At 32.8% G+C, this 7,493-nt stretch overlaps 1 pseudogene; it reads left to right on the top strand.

Annotated features, from left to right (window-relative positions):
• Nucleotides 1–4,112: 4,112 nt before the first annotated feature.
• On the top strand, nt 4,113–7,048 carry LOC127538687 (ribosome biogenesis protein NSA2 homolog; annotated as a pseudogene).
• Nucleotides 7,049–7,493: the final 445 nt, after the last annotated feature.

Genomic DNA, 7,493 nt, shown 5'->3' with positions numbered 1-7,493 from the left:
AGGCTTCTTCATATATTTTTTTGCAAAGCTCAGTCATGATGCTTTAGCTTCTTTCTGTAGAGAAGTAAGATAATTTTGAACTGAAGGTACCTAAGTTTTTGAATTTGCTTGGGATAAAAAGTCATCCATAGACTAAAGCAATGAACTAATGATGCCTCATCTTAACCGAAGCTGTATTTAAACATGCTTTGACACTAAATGGATGGGCTTTCTCATCTTGTTCACAGTTTTCCACAAATCCTTCATATTGCTTCCAATGTGAGACCCTGGAGACCTTTATACATTATGTAGGAAGCAATGAAATGAGAGTTTTCAAACAAAGACTGAAAACCTCAGAGTTTTGAAGCTGCTACTATCTCTGTGCTGATGTCTCTGACATTAGTTATACTCACAAGAAGGGCAGACATTTTTTTTAAAGACAACTTTCCTCCTATTACTTGCCGGCACAACAACCCACAATAGCTCTATATTGCTCACCACAGCAAGTATAAATTCCCATTTCTGACTTTGGAAGATTTCCATGAGTTGGTCAGTCCTGTAACCTTTCAATCTTATAGTCTATTACTTCTTGATGTGTACTCTCTGATGTATACAACAAGATATCTTAATCTGGGGTTAATGAATTTTAAACACGCATACATATAATGTGTGAGTGTGTTAGTATATTATGTATGTGTCTACACACACATAACATTATTATTTTCTTTTTAAATAGTATTTTATTTTTCCAAATATAGTTTTCAACATTCATTTTTGTAAGACTGTTCTAAATTTTTCTCCCTATATTTCTTTATTTTCCCCCTCCCTAAGACAGCAAGCAATCTGATATAGGTTAAATATATTTTAATATTTGTCATGTTGAGCAAGAAAAATCAGACTAAAAAGGGAAAAAACCTCACGAGAAGCAAATAAAAAGGTGAAAATACTGTGCTTTAATCCATATTCAGTCTTGATAGTTTTTTTCTCTGGACATACACATAACATTATTTCATCTTAACTAGTTTCCTTTATAATCCTACATATTTTGTGCATCTAAAAACATTTTTCTTCAAGAGGTCTTTATATGTTTCTTTAGCCTGTAAAAGATGACAGTGAGGCACACACAGATTAAGAGCTCATGAGGTTTAACACTAATTTCATTATCTCCTGTAAATGTCATACACATTCTTGTCTCCACTGGAATATTTCCCTGGAATATCCTCTCTGCCAGATCAACTCCTTTAAAGGCCTGATCAAATTCCATTATGAAGTCATCTGCAACTATTCCAATCTCCAGCGATTCAACTAGAAAATATCTATTGTATCCATTTTGTCTGAAACCTCCTCCTAAATAAATCTATCTTTTACCAGAGAATGGCCATTGTTAATTCTTCACATGACCAAACCCCAACATTTGGTGCTTACCATCATCTAGTGTCTAAATCAGTCACATCTTTCTTGAAGAATCACAAACAACAACAATAGATAAGTAATGCTGAATAATGTTTATAAAGTGAGTTGTTTCCTCATGGCTGCTTGAAGGTTTTGTTTTGAAAATGGACATTCTTTAATAGTTACCTTTTCCAGTTTTTTTGTTGTTGGTAGACTGTGAAGCCCATTAATCAGCATTTCACACTACCCCCCACTCCCCAAAGTTGAATTTTAGACTGAAAGCTTTTAACTCATCAAGCCAAAAGTGTGGCTGGCTCAGACTCAGTTGCCTCCAGCTATCTGGACAAAGACATCCATTGAACAATAGGGGAATTTCAAAGTCATGAGCCTAATGTTTTATGGCTAGAATTCACCTATATGAAAGTTGGGTTAGTCTCTTCAGAGACCTCAAGGATTGGTCTCTGAACAAGGAAATAGAAAAACTCTACTAATAACTAACCTACTAATAATCAGTTCTTAATAATGGAAAAATAATTTCTCTCAACACATTTTAATCTTAGTATTGAATGGGACTGATTGGATGAAGTATTTCTCAGTATTGAGTCAATGATCCCTGTTCCCAGAGCTGGAACCCTGGGGAGGTCATATGATCTTTGGAGGAATGAATTTTGATCTCTGGAAGGATGAACTTTGAACCCTGAGATTGTATCCCAGGGAAATTGCAGGAAGTGACATGACCTGTGGGAGGTAGCCAACATTGGTGACCATTGGTCAAGGATGGTTACATCCTGTTAGTCTATCTAATGAGAAGGCTCAGGTCTTTTGCTTTTAAACCCTGGACAAACTTGAAGCTGGCCAGGTTCCAGGAGCACATGGCCGAGTTGGGATGGCTGTCAGGTGTGTCTGGGCCTCTCCATGCAGGGATTAAATAAATGCTTTCTCTTTGTACTTGATGATGTCTCTGATTAGTTAATTGGGAAAGGAGGATCTTGCACCCATTCCATCCCACACAGTATTAATATTTAAGTCTAGAAAATAAACAACAACAAAAATTAATCTAGCATAGATTTCTGAGGGTTAAACATTCACACTAAATATTTAACTTTTTTTCCCAAGCCAATCAGAGCTGGTTGAGCATACCTATGGTTTTATAACTTTTCCATTCTCTTTTCTAAGATTTTACTTAGTTGTTGAATTATCATTATCTTCTTCATATAGAGATATTTCTTGCACTTTTCACTTCGTAGTATTTTTTAAATTATGCTGAAAGACTTATTGCTCGTTTATTTCTTTGTCTTTCAGTTTTTTATATAGTTTACCTAATGATAATTTATTTCCATTCTTCAGCTTTAGTTGTTGTTCCTTTGATTTTATTTGGCACATTTCTTGTAGTGTTGAAGTGATGAAGATTTCCTGGGCTAATTCACAACTTCTTATCCTGCCATACTGTAATGCCAGAGAAACTGAGGCAAGATAGAGATTAGAGAGTTTTTTAATATTTTATTTGGATTTCTGAGAGGGAAAGATTTTCTGGGACCAAAAAATCCATTTTGGTCCCAGAGCTGATATCTCAATGTATTTAGCATTGAATGTGAGATTCCAATGAATTATGTATGTTTCCATAGATCAGGGAAAAAGGGGTGGAGTCTGAACACTGGTAAATGGCAGGAATTTCCAAGGACAGACCATCAATCTGGTTCTAATGGAGTGGGGGGTGAGGACCATAAATTCTTGATAACTTAGGAGCTAGGAAGTCTGAATTCCCCCTTATCTGGAGATTACACATTTACAATTTATAACCTTAGAGTGGCCAGTCCTAAGTTATATCAGTCCTAATGGTCAGGAGGGAGGTGGGGTTGCAACCAAGGGGATTGAGCCAGAACAATTCAAGGAATTGAGGCAGAATAGTTGAGGGAAACTGAGACAGGATAATTTAGGAAAAATGAGACAAGACAATTAGGGAAATTGAGGCAGGACAATAAAAGGGAACTGTGGCACAACAATACAACCAGAAATCTCTATAGAATTTTTAAGAGAGCTAATTATAACATATATGGCAAATCAATCTGATTTATAAAACACAGAATAAACAAAACAATAATAAATTTAAAACTATGGAACTGTGATGCCTTAAAATTTGTGTTATGTTGACTTTGAAAACCAAAAAGAGACAGCAGAACCAGTTTCCATTTGAGGAAATATTTAATTCCTCTACTTAATTTAAATTTAATTATTAGTCTTAATAGATTAAATTGGACCTAGATACTCCATATATTTGGACGTGGCCAATATGACCATTTGTGCATTTAAGTGTATAGCTCTCTGCAAATGGACACTGATAGCCAGTCAACTGAGCAGAATATTTATTGATTCATTAACTTCTGGGCTCATTTAAATGAATTATTTAGATTTATTTATTTGTTTATAAACTACATCAATCTGAATGTCTATATAATATTTAGCATATTATATAGGTAATTACATTTTGTCAATATAGGGGTTTAGGAATCAGAGTATAGGCAGATATGATTTATCTTCTTTTGATGTTTAGTTAACAAATAACAAAAAACTAAAAAATGTTTATTTAATTATAACATCCTCACTAGTTCCTTCCAGTCTTCTTTCTCTCCTAAATCTCTCAAGCAGGAAGGAGTGTGCAGATTCTTATTTCTGAATAAGGAATGAGGTTTGACATTTGAAGGTATTTTTAGCAGCTCTTTGATGGTCCCCCATTTGTCCCCATGCCATAGAAGTAATACATGGAGTTACACTGAAAATGATATGACTACCACTTGGATAGAAAAAGAGAAAGAAGGAATGCTGAGAATCTAATGAACATTCAAAGAAAGCAAAGAAAATAATTAGCCTAAGGGCCAAATTCTATCATAAACAGCATCACACTGAGAAGATTCAGATGAAAAACACTATCAAGATGCATAAAAATAGGAACACCCAGCAAAAGAATGATGAAGAATTTCCCCATAGAACAGCATCTGCATATTTGTTAGACAGAGAGGTACAATTTCTAGCTATATAGTCCTTTCCAACACAATTAAGCAAAAATGAAAAGAAAAGCTGATAATTGGGAAGTGCTCTTGCCAAAAGTTTGTGCCCAGAGAGAAAAAGAAGTGTTAAAATTATTCATATAGACAAGAGAAAGGAGAAGGTTTGGAAGAAAATGGTTACTAAAATTTGCTTTGTTACTTGAAAACCACTGAAATATGAAAGATTTATTAGGCTAAAGTGTTTATATTTTAAGAAGGTTCATATAACTCATTCTGAACTTAAAGCCACTTTTTGCCTACTCACACTTGGTGTGAAGAATTTCTCATTTCCACTATACATAACTTTGAACTATATGTAACTATATATAACTTACTGAAGAAATTGCCATTGAAGTGAATAAGAATGAGTTTGGCCTTGAAAAGGAGGGAAAGTTATCTGAGAAAATATACACAGGTTAGCAATAGCCTGGAAAATGATGAATACATAAAAGCTGTTTTGCATTTGATTGACTGAAGTTCTATATTCTTGACAATTATTAAAGGCTCTATATCAAGAAAACCGTAATAACTGCTACATTGAACAGCTGCATTGAACATAACCATTCTATCAAATCTGATTATAATGAGGTGTACTTAAATAAATTCTATTTTTTATGCTTCATATTGCTTTTAAAAAGATTCAGTTCTATACATTGGTTGTTTTGATTTGAAGTTATGTTGGAAAGGAGAAAAGACAATATTTTCTATTCCTCTGAGACTTTTTTCCCCTTATTTTGAAGTAGTAATAAAAAAGCTTCAAAAATCAGGTAAAGAATTCCCTTTATGACACAAAGATGGTTTGGGAGAGCAAAAGCAGAAAAAAAGAAAACTATAGACCAGTTTCTTCAATGAATATCAATGTAAAAATATAAATAAAATGATATCAAGGAGATTTTAGCCAGATAGCACAGAGATGATATATTATAAGTAGGTGAGATTTATACCAAAAATACCTGCAGGACTTGTTCAGTATTAGGAAAACTATCAGCATAATTAACTATATCAGTAACAAAAATGTGAAAAATCATATGATTATATGATATGCAAAATTATATCTATTCCATGAAAAAAAAGTAAGATGCAACCTTCGTTCCTGTTACAAAAAGTAGAAAGGATAAAAATAGAGTCTTTCATAAAATGGAAAATAGTGCAAGAATTATTTGTAATAGGGATAAAATGGAAACTTTTTCAATAATATAAGAGGTGAAGCAAGAATAGCCATTATCACTTATATTAAATATAGTATTAGAAATATTAGCTATAGCATAAGAAAAGAAAAAGAAATTGGGGGAATAAAAATGGACAATGAGGAAATAAAACTATTATTCTTTGCAGATGATACTTTGGAATACTCAGAGAACCCTACAGAATCAATTAAAAACTGGTTGAAACAATTAACAACTTCAGCAAAATTGAAGAATATAAAATAAACCTACACAAATCATCAACATTTCTACATACTACCAATAAAACCCAGCAAGAAGAGATAGAAAGGGAAATCCCACTTGAAATAACTGCAGTAATATAAAATACCTGGGATTCAACCTTGTCAAGATAAATCTAGGACTTTATTAAACTATTACAAAACAAGTCTTCATACAAATACAAACCTAAGCAATTAGCTTAGCAAGAAATATTAATTTCCTATGAGGAAGCTAAGCCAATATAATAAAAACAGCAATTCTACCTAAGTTAATTTACTTTCTTAATATCATACCAAATTACCAAAGAATTATTTAATAGAGCTAGAAAAATAATAACATTATTATCAAGGGCAACAATGAAAAGGAATGTCAAGGAAGGTAATCTAATTGCACCATATTTCAAACTATATTACAAAGTAGTAATCATGAAAATAATTGGGTACTGGCTTAGAAAGAGAATGGTTTAGGTACACATTCCACAGTAGTAACTGACCATAGTAATCTAGGGTTTAAAAAACCCAAATATCCAAGTTTGGGGTGGGGTAAGAATTCACCTTAGACATAAAATTTCTGGAAAAACTGGAAAGCAGATTGGCAGAAATCAAGCATAGACCAACATTTACACCATATATCAAGATAAGGTCAACATTTATAAACAATAGGAGAGAAAGGATGACATAATAGGTAAATTAGGAGAACATGGGAAAAAATGTACCTATAAGATCTATAAATAAGGAAAGAGTTTATAACCAAAAAAGAGATAGAAAGAACAACAGGAAACAAATAGGGAATTTTGTCTGTGTATAATTTTAAAAAGTTTAGCACAAACAAAACTAATATAGCCCAAAATAGAAGAAAACAAGCAACAAAGAAAACATTTTACAACAAATTTCTCTGATAAAGGCCTTTTCTCAATTGTATAGGAAACTGAGCCAAATTTCTAAAACTACAAGCCATTACCCAATTGATAAATGATTAAAGGATATGAACTGGCAATTTTCAAACGAAGGTATAAAAGTTATCAATAATCACATAAAAATGCTCTCCATCAGCATTGATTAAACAAATGCAAATTAAAAGCACTCCGAAATACTATTTCACATATATCAGATGGACTAACATGATGAAAAAGGAAAATTATCAATGCTGGAAGAGTTGTGCAAAAATTGATTTGTTAAAGTTCCAAAGATCTTGTGATAGAGAGAGCCATCTGCACCTAAAGGGAAGACTGTGTGTGAATCACAATACAGTATTTTCACCTTTTTTTTTTGTTGTTGTTGTTTGCATTTTGTTTTACTTCTCATTTTTTTCCTTTTTGATCTGATTTTTCTTGTGTACCACGATAATTATGGAAATATGTACAGAAGAATTGCACATGTTTAATATATTGAATTGCTTGCCATCATGAGGAGGGGATGAGTAGAAGAGAAGGAAAAAAAAATTGGAGCATAGAGTTTTACAGGGTTGAATGTTGAGAATTATCTATGCATGTATTTTGAAAATAAATAGCTTTAATTAAAAAAAAAGCATGTTAATACCATGTTGACAGAGTTGCAAACTGGTCCAACCATTCTGAAGAATAATTTGGAACTGTGTCAAGGGACAAGATTTTATAGCTTGTATATTCTTTGATCTAGCAATGCTAGATCTAGGT

The sequence above is a fragment of the Antechinus flavipes genome, chromosome 1 (genome assembly GCF_016432865.1).
Source record: "Antechinus flavipes isolate AdamAnt ecotype Samford, QLD, Australia chromosome 1, AdamAnt_v2, whole genome shotgun sequence".
In the NCBI taxonomy this organism is placed as follows: Eukaryota; Metazoa; Chordata; class Mammalia; order Dasyuromorphia; family Dasyuridae; genus Antechinus; species Antechinus flavipes.
The sequence above is the reverse complement of the archived record's forward strand: the minus strand, read 5'-3'. Positions and strand labels throughout refer to the sequence as shown.